Here is a 12,712-nt window from a genome sequence, read left to right as displayed (position 1 = left end):
CACCACTTAACTACAAAGATCTTTCATTTTTTTTAAACAATCCAACCTCTAAAATATTTGCGACCTCCATAAGTCTATATCACTTAACAGATCTGTTATTTTGTGATAGTATGAGTGAAAACCCCCAAGAGATGCTCAATGCATATCTTGAATCTAAATTTGTCTTGGTTGGTTTTACTTATACAATGTCTTTAAAAATGTTGCAGAACAGAGGTACCCCTTCATATACATCCATTTCCGGTTGAAGTCTAACCGGTATCTCTCTGGTGTCCTTAGGTCTAATCAGTGAAGTCCCATCTCATGTGGGGATTAGAGCCTATGTGAAACGGACATGTGATGTACAGGTCCAGATTCCGCACTGGAAACACAAAGACAATGTTACAAGGATATAATCTACAGGCTGTCTGGAGCAGGGGGTGGGGGGGGACGATGAGTTCCAGGAACTCTTCACTAGAAAGAGAGCTTTTGCATCTTAAGGAATAAATAGGATCCTGTTGGGCAGAATAGTTGGAAAGCTGTAATCTGAACTGTAGCATCAGAATGCTCAAATGTATGGAAACATGAAAGAATGTGGGGTGTTTGGGCAACCACACACAGCACCCCATGCTCGGAGTCTACAGTGAGTGCAACCTTCCAAGTACTTTCAAATTCTAGTGAATTAGTAACTTCTGAAGCTATAAAAGAAGATAGAAACAAAATTTCAGGGCTCTTGGGGATCCAACCAAGGATCATGGACTTGATCTTGTAACTAACGGGGAGTTACTTAAGGTCCAAACAAAGAAAGAGTATCATATTTGTGTTTCAGAAAATGATACTGCCCAGGTTAAGAGGATATCTGAATGTGAGCCAAGGGTGGGGGGGTGGGTGGGGGATGATAAAACTAAAGGGAGCAAATACCGTTTGTTGTAACTAGAATTTTACATTTATTTCCTTTATGAAACATTACCGGCTATATTGAAGGTGAACTACTCATTGACAGAGTACTTCCTGATTTGAGTTATATCTCAAATTACTCCTCGGACTGCTAATCGCAGTTCAAAACTTTTGGGAGTTTCAAGGGAAGGTAATCAAGTTTCAAGATAATTTTATTCTTGTATTAAATTTTTTAAAAAGGTCTCTGGGAAGTGAACTTGTAGGTTACAAAACCAAACAAATAAGGAACGACCAAATACATGGAACCATGCATTGGCCCCAACCAAGCCTAATAAGAAAATCCCATACCAGGCACGAAGGCTGAATCAAATGCAATTGTATGAAACCCAGGATTTGAAGAGGGATTTCCTTATTTAGAACTTTTATTTCCTCCTTGTTAAAATTTGGGAGCTTTATTTGCTGTCTTTGATATAACATGCCTGTAGGAAAACACAATTCCAAGAGGGGCCCCTTTTCAATAATTCCAGCTTCTCAAATTAGGAAAACGAAACATTCCATAGTGTTAGAATATCCTACACTTTGGTAAAATGTAAATGGCTTCGTCTCCGATCTTGCCTGTCGTTTCTCCCTACAGCCATCCCTCCCCGTTCTTCGTCTACAAAACCCCAGTGGTCTTCAGATATTAACCTTCTATCCTTCAGCGAAGTCTCAGTCCCGCAGTTGTGGGGTGAATCCGTCATAGAAATTATTCTCCCTTGGCAGGGCTTGATTTTGGAACGGGCAGTAATGAAATTCCTACCAAAGTGACCTGAAAGCAAGAAAAGTCAAGGCCTTCTGGGAAAGGTTTCGGGCTCTCTGCCCTTGTTCTGCTTGTGTTGCTGAATTAAGTGCTAAGTCTTAGAGCTGCGCTCTGTAGCAACGTGGACGGGACAAGACCACCACGCTGATAATAGCACAGCACAAAAATGCAGCCTCTTTGGTTCTCAGCGATGCCACTGAACTTGTGAATAAACCAAACCCAGGGCTAGCACCCTACCTCTAGACTTTGTATTACATTAGATAATAAGCATCTTGATCATTTAGGCCAATTGAATTAATGTTTCTGTCGGCAGCCAAACACACCCCGGTCAACCTCCTATATACAGTTAGACACGTTTCCATCAAAGGTGCTTTTTTGACTTCTGCCTGGTTCACCTTCCTGATTTGGTTACCTCTGGCTATGGAAGACACATCCCATCGGTACAGCGCTCATGAGATAAATGCCACAGATATCTCTTCTCAGTATATTTCATAGTATGTTTCTAAAAAAGTGATATTTTAAGTTGTACAGTAGAGTGTTTAATATTGGGCAGAAGAACAGGAAAATCAATCAAGTGTGACTACGCCTCTATGATGGCAAAGCTGAAGATAAATCATTCTGGTTCCTCTGTTGGACTAGTCTGGGAGCAAGACAAGAGAGACGGGTAGGGGCCATTTTCATTTTAGGCATATCCTTGTCTTTTTCTGCAACACGCTATTTCTGGGCCCTCATACTACCCTGTAGGTTTCATCGAGGAAATTATGACTTAGATTCTGCAAATCCTCCGATTGAGATCCAGAAAGGTGGAATGAACACATCGTAAAATTAAAGAATAGCACCCTTGAGATCTAAAACTTCTCCCACTGGATCGTATTGTCTGAAAGAAAGAAAAGTCTGAGTGGTTTTATGTGCTAGTATAGACATTATTACTGCGAGCACAGTGCTTTTTAAAAATAACACCACCGTTAATGCGCCAAGGTTGAGTTGGCATTTCCATCTCTTTTCTGCCTACCCCCACATGTTCTCTGTGAGCAAAATTTCAGATTAAAGGTGGGTTGAGTGGAGGGTTCTTTGGTTGCAAACATATTTCACTCTTCTGTCAGGTTCAAGTTTGTGCATGCCACATATGTAGAGCAAGGAAAGCAGAACCCATATAAATATGAGGACATAAAGTCATTTCAGGAAAAGGACTACAGAATGCATGGTGAAGGATTCTTCTCGCAAAATAAGAAGAACCCTACCTTGAACTGAACTGACAAAATGGAAGTAAATGGGAAAGAATTGCTCTTCATTCCTATAATAGTTAGGACTTTTTGATAGTAAGTGACAGAATCCAACTACAGAAAGCCAACTGGGCCTCAGAAACAAAATGGCTCCAGGGATGCTAATAAGACCCTCTCTCTAGTCCTCCCTTTGGCAAGTATCTTCATCCCTGCCTCTTTCTTTATACTCTGTCTTGAAACCAGTTTTCTCTTCTTTCCTAAGTCCACATAGTGGAAAACACTGCCATCAACAATCTACTAACTCAGTTACCCAGTCCAAGTTTCAAAGTTCCTAGAAGTTGGCTCAGTTTGGTTCAAGTGTCGGTCTTTGGGCCAAACAATTTTGCCTATGAGAAGAAACTCTGATTGAGCCATCTGGAGTCACATGTCCTTTTTTGAACCAATCAAGCATAGCCAAAGTGTACTGTCACCCTGAGCAAAATGGCCGCCTTTAGTATCCCTCTAGTGGAAATGAAGAAGGACAGGGTTCGAAAAGGAGAGTCAGAAAGGTTATAAAGTAATGCTTGTTTTCAGAACCGGTTGCATAATTTTCAGGGCCCGGTGCAAAACGAAAATGTGGGCCCTCTGTGTTCACAAATTAAGAATCCTAAGATGAAAGCAGCCAAGTATTAAACCAAATGTGAGGCCCCTGTGAGTGTGGGGCCCCATGTGACTGCACGGGTCTTATGCCCATGAAACTGACCTTATTTATCTTCTGCCCTTCCCATCAAAATGTCAAAAAAAAAAAAATCTTGAGTGATAAATTTGATCAAATTAGTTTGCCTGTAAATAAACAATATACATTTACTGAGGGCCCACCCAGTAGATTTTCTTCTATTGATGTAAATCTTGTCATTCACCACAATGCCAACTGTCCCTTCCCCCCATCTCAATGAACTATTCCTCAAAAAGAAGTGTCCACAGAGAGCTGGAGTTTTAAATACAAATTTTATCTTACCACATTACACTGGGAACAAGTAAAATAAGCTCCTTTATCTGTTTCACAAAACTTGATTCCATTTTAGCTTATTTTAATCTCAATTTTCTTTTGTTTCTATAGAAACAAAGAAATCAAACCCTAGCATTTTAGCATTCACACGAAGGGAATTTTCAATTTATAAAAATGGTCCTCTATTGTTTTAATGTCTAACAATTTCAAAAGTGCTGTTGAAATCAGGTTATTTATCATAAAATCCATAATAAAAAAATACCTCCACCTTCCCCGAGAAAAACAACAATGAAGAAAATTAAACTATATTTTAGAATGTTCTTGAAGCTAGTAATTCCACAACATCATAAAGAACTGTAAGATGACACCTTGCTTAGTCAACTTGGTTTTAATTTTATTAACGTGCATTCCTTCTTTAATGATTACTTTTACTTACCTGATTTGTTGTCTTCTCATGGCCTCTGAAAACAAGATGGAAATTGCACCTGTGCCCCGAACGATGGCAATATTCTTCTGTTGAAAGTTCAGGAAAATATTTTGAGATGTGGTATTGCCAGCGGAGGATTTCACACACATAAATGTGAAGATCCAACTTTAGGAAGTGTTCTGAGGATGCAATATGCATAGTACGCTGTGTTAGGGTAGAGTGGAAAGCATCAACATGACTGAAATTAGCATCTCAGACTCGCCATTAAGGTAGAAGACTTCAGGTAAGTTATTGATCCTCTACATACGTCCTCAGTCTCGTAAGCCACAAAATGGTGGCAAAATCCATTCATTACAGGGATTATAATAGCCACCATTCCTGGGCACTTCACAAACACGATCTCATACAACTCTCAGAACAGTCCCACTTAGGAAGTAATAATATCCCCATGGGTCTGACAAGTAACTGACGATTCAGAGGGGTAAGATTTGCTCAAACAGTAAGTGGCCGAATTGGAATTCACCCCCAACTCTCCGATTCTAATTCTTGTGCTCTTAATTGCTGCATCCATCTACTACAGCAAGGAGAAAGTTCATTGACATTAATTCGTTTTCTCCCATTTGTGAAAAGCACTGGCTCTCAAAGTGTGGTCGCCATACCATCAGCCATGGCAGCATCAGTATTCACCCGGGTGCTTGTTGGAGATGGAAACTCTCAGCCTCCACCCCCTAGATACAGTGAATCAGAAACCCTGGGGATAAGGTGCAACAATCTGCCTCACCAAACCCTCAGAGGACAGTGAAAAGCCATATACTCATGTTGAAAAGCCATTCTGTAAAGATGACATAATTGGGGTCGGGAGAGTTAAAAATCAGGGGCTCAATTTAAAAACATAAAGACACACAAAAAATGAAAGCACCCACAACACAAGTAAAACCTTGATCTATTTAATGAAAGAGATCAACAAAATGCAGAGGAAAAATAATGGGGAAAGAAATGAATTTTGAATGAACTCCCTGCGAATCTGAGCAGGACTCTGAAGGATGGGTAGACTTCAGGGAGCAAAACTGGAGTTAAAGGTAGAGCAAGAGCGAGGGGAAGTGTGCCAGCAAGATATTCGATGCTCTCCTTTGCGGGGAGCAAGAAGATTGGGAGATAAGAAGGATATCAGACTGAAGAGCAGGGCTGAAGCCAAGCAGAAACTTTGGGGTCTCTTCTGGGGGGGGGGGGTGGATCAGCAAGGTTTTCACCATATTTTAAGACAGGGAATAGCATGGCAATAGCTGTCCTTGAAAAGAGAAATCGGAGGGCAGTATAGAAGTTGGGAGAGGGGAAGGCAGAGCATGGTCCCAGGCTTGCTGAGAGCCTAGAGTACCTGTTCTGGCCAGAGCCTGAACTCAGACCTCACATCGTGTGCAGGCCTGAGAACATATCAGCTCAGACAGCTTAGGTATGAAAAAGGCCAATACATGATCCCTTCATCCTCTACGACGTGATCTTTGTTAGTTTTTCTTTTAAGTGATTTATTTCTGGTTACGAAACTCTCAACAGAGAAAACTCTAAACTTTAGAAAAATATGAAGATGATCACAGAAATCACTTAAATTTGGAGCGATGTTAGTATTCTGAGAATAGCCATTTGAAAGTTGTGTGTGTGTGTGTGTGTGTGTGTGTGCGCGCGCATGTATCATGGATGGATAGATGATAGATATGAATAGATAGATGATAGATAGATAGATAGATAGATAGATGATAGATAAAACCTTAATACAAGTGTCTTACTTATCACTGAATATAGTGAGCCCTCGCCTATGCGGAAAAAAAATAGTTGAAAATACAAATCTTGATGACAACATAATGTTCTATCGCATGTATGGTCTGCAGTTTGCTTAATGCCCTCATTGCCATCGTTCTACACCAAACACTGCCCACAGTTCTACATTTCTAATCGTCTCCGTAAGTAGATTTTTGAAAGTGCAATCGATGGTCAAGTCTATGAATATTTTAGGGACCATGTAACATATCATGAGATTGACCTCCAGGAATGCTGTACTATTTTGCTCTTCAATCAGTTTGTGAATATATCAATCTTACCAGAACTTCACCAGCATGAAGTATTGTGATTTAATTTATCTCAATTCATTCTTTTTCTAACAACATAATATCATTAGAACTGATATAACCCAACACTTGCGTTGCCTTTTCAATATAGTCTGACAGTGACTTACTTGACATTTTCAGAGTGTAGGCGATCCCCCCCAAAAGACCACTTTTCTGACAGAGTCATTGTCAGTCTATGAGTACCAACACATACTGTCAGTAGCTATCAATAAATATCCCAAACTATGAGAAACTGTAGAGTGAAAGGTCACAAAGACGAAAAGAAAAATCCCATGAGAACCAGAAGACAACAAATAAATCTGGCTTCTGGACCTACAGCAGATTCATTTATTAATTCGTTCATTTTGGTAATATGCCGGGTGATAAATTTGAAATAACATACATAAAGGGCTCCATTGATTATGAACAGAACACTGGGTGCAGACAAGATTTTCTTAATGCATGAGAGGTTAAGAATGATCGTTTTTGATGTTAATTGGAAGAATTCTCTGTAGGGTAGGTGCAGCCTTGACAAATGAGTTCTCAGTTAATTTCAGGGCATGGTAAGTGAGTGGTACACTCTTTAAAAACCAGTTTTCCTCTCATTTATCAATACTGTGCCCTATAATGCTATATTTAAAATTGCTTTCGCTTACGATTACTTTCTTTAAAAATTAAATTCAGAATGAGGTCAAGTATACGGCCACTTTGTTTTTCACTGGTTAATTAGCTTACAAAAATAGAAAATTTATTTTTATGTCTCGCTGGGTCGCCCTGAGACACTCCTAGGAATACACAGCTCAACTCACAACATCACTTCCTCTGTCTTCTCAGCCATTGCCCAGGTGAATTAGTCACCATTTTTTTTCTCTCTCTGCTTCTAGAATTCCTTGTGCCCATCTCTATTACGTCAATTATAGCATTCACTGGAATCAGCTGGTGACATGTTGGTCTCCCCAGCGAAACCCCTCAAACTGTAAGCCCTTGAAACCAACGGTCATGGTTTGATTCATGCCTAGCATGCAACACAGTGCCAGTCATCAATAATTTCTTCTTAAATAAATGGATGGGTGAACAGATACAATAGTAGCCGCGGAGCATGGACACAAATTTTGCTTGGCGGTCATCCAAGCAAAAAGATGATGAGGACATGAACTGAAGTTCTTTTTTTAAGTTTATTTATTTATTTTGAGAGAGAGTGCGCGAGTATGAGCAGGGGAGAGGCAGAGAGAGAGAAAGAGAGGGAGGGAGAGAGAATCCCAAGCAGGCTCTGTTAGCACAGAGCCCGACGTGGGGCTCAAACCCACGAACCACTGAATCATGACCTGAGCCGAAGTCGGATGTTTAACCAACTGAGCCCCGACATGAACTAAAGTGATGGTAGTAGGAAATAAGGTGTAATTAGGCTCTTTTATCCTACCCATGGAAGTTTATTTTCTTTTTTTAGGGGGGTGTCTTTTTTTTTTAATATTAAATTTATTGTCAAATTGGTTTCCATACAACACCCAGTGCTCATCCCAACAGGGGCCCTCCTCAATGCCCGTCACCCATTCTTCCCTCCCCCATCCCCCTCATCAACCTTCAGTTTATTCTCCATATCTAAGAGTCTCTTATGCTTTGCCTCCTTCCCTCTCTATAACTTTTTTTCCCTCTTCTCTCCCCCGGTCTTCTGTTGAGTTTCTCAGGATCCACATATGAGTGAAAGCATATGGTATCTGTCTTTCTCTGCCTGACTTATTTCACTTAGCATAACACTCGCCAGTTCCATCCACGTTGCTAAAAATGGCCAGATTTCATTCTTTCTCATTGCCAAGTAGTATTCCATTGTATATATAAACCACATCTTCTTTATCCACGGAAGTTTATTTTAAGAAAACATGGGGAATTAAGAACAGATTTTTGGAGTCTACCCAATACCCTTTTGCTGATTGCCTACCCAAAATCATCTTGCACTTTCTTCCTTACAAATAAAACTCTCATTTATTGGGGGCACCTGGTCGCTTAGTCGGTTGAGCATCCGACTTCGGCTCAGGTCACGATCTCAGGGTTCGTGAGTTCGAGCCCCACATCGGGCTCTGTGCTAACAGCTCAGAGCCTGGAGCCTGCTTCAGATTCTGTCTCCCTCTCTCTCTGCCCCTCCCTCACTCTCTCAACCCACCAGAAAAAAAAAAAAAAACAATAAAAAATTAAAAAAAAAAAAAAAAAAAGAACTCTTAACTTATTGGAGCAGCACTGGGCCCAGATTATTTACACTACATTTCTCTGGTCAGGGGCCATGCAACCCTGCTCCAGCTAATATATGTAAACAAAGATCACTGGGTACTAAAGCAGTACCCAGTATTTACTGTGTGTTGTATTACTTCTGGTTCCTTCACCCAACATGCCTAGACCAACCTTTTTTTTTTTTTTCTCCAGCCAATCACCTCCTGGGATCCAATGTATAAATTCAGTATTGCATGTATTGTGCATAACCGTTCTAAAGGATCTTATTTTGTGTCCTATATAAGTCAGAACATAGTGTACATTGCCATATAATGTAAAAAGAAAGATCTACGTATAAACAATGCAACCAACTATCTAAGTGTCATACCAACCAACTAAAATACCAAATAAACTTTGAACAGTGAAAAAAAAAAAAAAAAAAGGAACCTTAAGGAAGGTTCTCCTTAATAGGCAGATGTGTATTTCTGTGATCTTCCCCTTTCTTCCTGCTGGAGTACAGACATAAGGGCTGGAGTTCTAGCACCTATCTTGAGAACATAAGAACAAGCATCACAGGGGCGTCTGGGTGAGTCAGTTGGTTCAGCATCCGATTTCAGCTCAGGTCGTGATCTCGAGGTTTGTGAGGTCAAGCCCCACGTTGGGCTCCGTGCTGACAACTCAGAACTGGGAGTCTGCTTTGGATTCTGTCTCCCTCTCTCTCTCTGTCTCTCCCCTACTCATGATCTGTCTCTCTCTCTCTTTCTCTCAAAGATAAACACGCATTAAAAAGTCAAAAAAAGAAAAGAGAACAAGCATCCAAAAGAGACACAGACCCTCGCATTCGTGTAGCTGTCTTGTAAGTGTGACAGATTTTGTGAGATAAAATTGACAGCACTTACAGATAAATGTGGAAACTTCCAAGAAGCTGGAGGTCAGATGAAATGTTGGGGTCTTAACAGCAGGAGAAGACAATTTCCACTTACAAACAAAATTACTGAAACCAAATGGAAGGTATAGGAGACCTCATTCACAGAGAAAAATCGATGAGTCTGGATTTTATATACAGAGTTTGAGAAAATCCTGGTGAAGATAACAAATGCAGGTGAAAAAAATATGGCAGCCCAGCCTTGGGGTGGAGGAAATAACTGGAATGACAAGAACGGATGGGTTTACCTAAAGATAAAGCCTCTGGCAAAGAGAAGGTGATAGAGGACAGAATCCTGAGCGAACCCTGTAAGGCCACAGAAAAAGGGAGTCAACGGAATTGGAAAGAAAACGAGAACAGTTCAGCAGAGGTTTCCAAGAAGGTAGTCAATGCTGTAAAGTGACAAAGAAGAAAGAACATTCACAAATTGTCATTGGATGGGGCGCTTGGAAGGTCAGAGGTGTCTGTGAAGAATGCAGCTTTGGTACCACGGGGTGGGTGAGCTAGGGATTCAAAGCCCATGATGAAGCGTTTGTCAATAAAAAGTATGTGTTCAATGGGGCGCCTGTCGGTTAAGCTCAGTCGGTTAAGCATCTGACTTCGGTTCAGGTCATGATCTCGCGGTCCATGAGTTCAAGCCCCGCATCGGGCTCTCTGCTGACAGCTCAGAGCCTGGAGCCTGCTTCGGATTCTGCGTCTCCCTCTCTCTCTGTCCCTCCCCTGCTCATGCCCTGTCTCTCTCTGTCTCAAAAATAAATAAAAACATTTAAGAAAATTAAAAAAAAAAAAGTATTTGTTCAAGCTTTTTGGCTAGGAAGGGAGAAAGAGAAAATACCACGTGATCGATACCTTAAAGATAGCAGGCTTCTCATTTCCCCCAGAGTAGATTAAAACCGCAATGTTTTCATTGGATAAAGAATATGGCATTTTAATATTTAATCATGTCTAATGTTGACTAAATCCCTACATTTCATATGTGTAGGGAATACCGAGTAGAGAAGACTCAAGTCATATTTGGGGCCAGCCAGGTTTGGCAGTGAACATGGGTTTGGAAAACAACAATCTTCCAGTGGAATTCCCAGTATAAAGAGAACTTTTAGAAACGCTATCCCGCCAGGTTGGAATTAAGAGACTGTGGGTTTCATGTTTGAATTCCGCAACAATTTTATTATGACTTTTGCATATGTTTGCACTTTTTCACCTACCTCTCTGCTGGTGAAAATTAGATGCTAAAAATTGCCAAGACCAGCATCGCTTAATAGTTGGCATCGGCTCAGCGGGTGTTTTCCACTCGTCTCACCAGATCCTTACATTCAGCCCAACCCATGTTTTGGGTCTGCCCAAGTGTATGTAACCATGGCTCAGGGCGGTATCTCACAGGGTGTCAGTTCACCCAGTAAAACTCTGCGGAGTGGGTAACTTCAAGGGAGAAGAATTCAGAGAGGATCTCTCCGGATCCCCACGTGTTTGTGTTTGGGCCGGCTTCTAGAATTGAGAGCATATGAAATCACCATCATCGTCGTTACTTCATACAGTTCTTAACGGCCACCGATTTTTCCAGCGTTAACCATGTGCCAAATATCTTATATACCACATTTCATTTACTTAATCCCCGCAACACTCTTCCCATCACACAGATGATAAAATTGATGGCTGACGATGGTTAGTGACTTACACAGACCGAGAACCAGGAAGCAGAGGAACAGGGATTTGAACCCAGATGTTCGATCATAAAGCTCAAACTTCTAGTAACTGGGATGCACTAACTTTTATAATATCATCGTAATTTTCACACGACAGTTTTAAAAGAATTTTTAAAGCACTTTACTCCTCATAATACCCCACTTAAAATGGGTGTAGTGATGTTTCATTATTTTTATTAATTTGACCCAAAGGGAAACTGAGCCTCAGAAACGTGCCCTAGTCACTCTACAAGTCTACATTCAAGGCCAGATATCCAAACTCCAATCCCCTTGTGCTCTAAATTACTTTATACCGGAACATCGAGCACGTTAATAAAATGTGGCCTCTGCTATAGTGACCTGGTACCTGTATTACAACTATTTTGACTGCGTGGGGGTTTTGTTTTGTTTTGTTTTTTGTTTTTGTCTTTGTTCGCTTGTTTGTTTTGTTTTTAGTCATCAGTCGAAAATAAAAAATTGTTCTCCGACGGTTTCTAAAATGCAGCCATCCACATTAGAGATGGACCAACCAGATCGTTTGGAACAAGGCTCCGGGGTCAATCATTTTTAGAACCAAAAGCAGAGCGAACCATTTTTAGTTTACTATTTTGAGGTTCTGAAATGTTCAGTTGGGTTTGTTCCCTTTGGTCCAGAGCCAGGAACAGAGGCAGAAGGGCTCAAATACCAAATGAAAGGGTGTTCTCACAGTGTTCCTGGCTAGGACCAGAGTAGAAATATCAGAAAGCTCACAACCAAAGCTGTTCTTCTGAGATTTCATACCAAACCTGCAAAAGCAAGATGTTTGGGGGGAATAAAAAGACTGAGTAATTATCAGAAGCAAATTCAAACACTGCCCAGCCTGATGGTGAACTTTCCACCTCCCTCCGTCTCAAGACCGTGTATCCACTCAGACGCACTTTCTTCCACTTATACCTCAATGAAGAGGTGATTCTTTTATGAATATGTCGCAATCAGAGATGCACTTTGCCACTCTGGCTCTGTGCTCCCAGGAGGACATAGTTGAAGACAAATATTCCACTTAGGCTGGAAGTGCAGGCCAGGCAAATGATGTTGCCAAAAACCCGATGTAATTATATTCAGTTTCCCAAAAGCTCCTAAATTCTTGGCTTTCCCCAAAGTGGATTCCAAACACAATTTTTCATTAGATAAAGAATATGACTTTTCATATTTAATTAAGTCTAACCTTTACTGAATTCCTACATGTAATATGTATAGTTTATTTATTTTTAGTGCACCTCTGTAAAATGTCTACCAAATGATGTTGACCATTGGATTAATTTAGCTACAATCATAAGTTGCATTTCTAATGTCATCCCATCCTTCTGGTCTCACAAAACCCTCTTTCCTTTATTTAACCATGGCTTGTGACTTCCTACTATTTAGCTCTTAATTTTATTTCTGAATTGACGGTGCAGGGTTTTTTTTCTAGAGCATTTTTGTTCGGCCTTGATAAACTCCGTTCAAGGGCACACC

This window comes from Panthera uncia, assembly GCF_023721935.1.
Source record: "Panthera uncia isolate 11264 chromosome B3 unlocalized genomic scaffold, Puncia_PCG_1.0 HiC_scaffold_1, whole genome shotgun sequence".
Taxonomy (NCBI): Eukaryota; Metazoa; Chordata; class Mammalia; order Carnivora; family Felidae; genus Panthera; species Panthera uncia.
Note: the sequence above shows the minus strand (reverse complement) of the source record.